Raw genomic sequence first — 1143 nt, forward strand, 5'->3', positions numbered from 1 at the left:
ATAAAGAAAACCAACAGACAAATTGGAATTCATGAATCGCCAGTTTCCAAACGCAAATCATTGACAAGCCTCAATCAATTCTCCACCAAGCTCCAACCAGTCAGAAACAACACAACACTCCAATTGATCAAGCAAAAACGAAAAAAAAAAAAACAAACAAACAAACAAAAAAGACAACAGCCAGTATCATCCATTACCTCTTTAGCAGCAGTCGAGTAATTCTTCCCTGCAACAGATGCAGCCGGGCCAAGCCTCTCGACGGCTCGCCCCAACATCTACAAGTTCAAAAGGAAAATAAAATAAATTTTTCAATATGAAAAATATAATCGAATAGAAACCACAAAATCAACACAGATATTGAAACCAACGGTTCCGCATCCCAGCCTCTGCCTAACGACTCCCAACATCGTTCTGTCAAATAGAAACCAACAGTTTCAGATCCTTCAGAAAAGCAAAGGTTTTTAAACCCAATCTAAGACCATTTCAACGACGAAGATTGATCCACCAATTAAAATGCTACAAATCAAAACATGAACAAGGAAGGCGTAGAATACCTTGCGAACCAAAGACCTGAACAGGGAATGACAGCAAACCCGGATCAGACAGACAAAAGAAAGCGCCTCCTACCGGCCGCCGGGCTGCGCGAGTCGTCGAAATCGGAGAGGACGAAGGAAATTTGACCTTATTGTATCTAACCTCTCTCACTTTTTTTTTTGTCACAGAAAGATCCAAATTTTCATATTTAAAGGAGTCTTTTCACTCTTTTTCTTATTCGACCAAATTTGTCCCAAATTATGAACGGTGCAAAATTGTCATTATAAAATTACATATGATATGATCTAAATCTTCTTCATTTTTTTTGGCAAAAAATTCTTTAACATATATTTTGATAAAATATTTTTAATATGATTATATCTACTTTTGAGGTATGATTTAGAAAAAATATAAGCATATTAAAAATATTTTTGTAAGAAAAATATTAAAAAATATTTCACCAAATAAAAATATAAAGAAGATTCATAGATAAAGAATATAAAGTCAATTTTGCTTATTAAAATTCACTAATATAATTACAATCACATACAATTGATTAGATTTATTTTAAACATTCCAAGGAATCCAATGCAACGGCATTAGATGTAA

The 1143-nt window shown here is 33.7% G+C and overlaps 1 long non-coding RNA gene across 1 annotated transcript; it reads right to left on the reverse strand.

Annotated features, from left to right (window-relative positions):
• Positions 1-193: 193 nt before the first annotated feature.
• LOC110093616 lies at positions 194-731 on the reverse strand. The gene is made up of 3 exons (XR_002302737.2): positions 555-731; positions 369-411; positions 194-275 (listed from the first exon to the last, which is right to left on the reverse strand). It is a non-coding gene; the product is annotated as an uncharacterized LOC110093616 (long non-coding RNA).
• Positions 732-1143: the final 412 nt, after the last annotated feature.

This window comes from Dendrobium catenatum, unplaced genomic scaffold (genome assembly GCF_001605985.2).
Source record: "Dendrobium catenatum unplaced genomic scaffold, ASM160598v2 original_scaffold_64363, whole genome shotgun sequence".
Lineage (NCBI taxonomy): Eukaryota > Viridiplantae > Streptophyta > Magnoliopsida > Asparagales > Orchidaceae > Dendrobium > Dendrobium catenatum.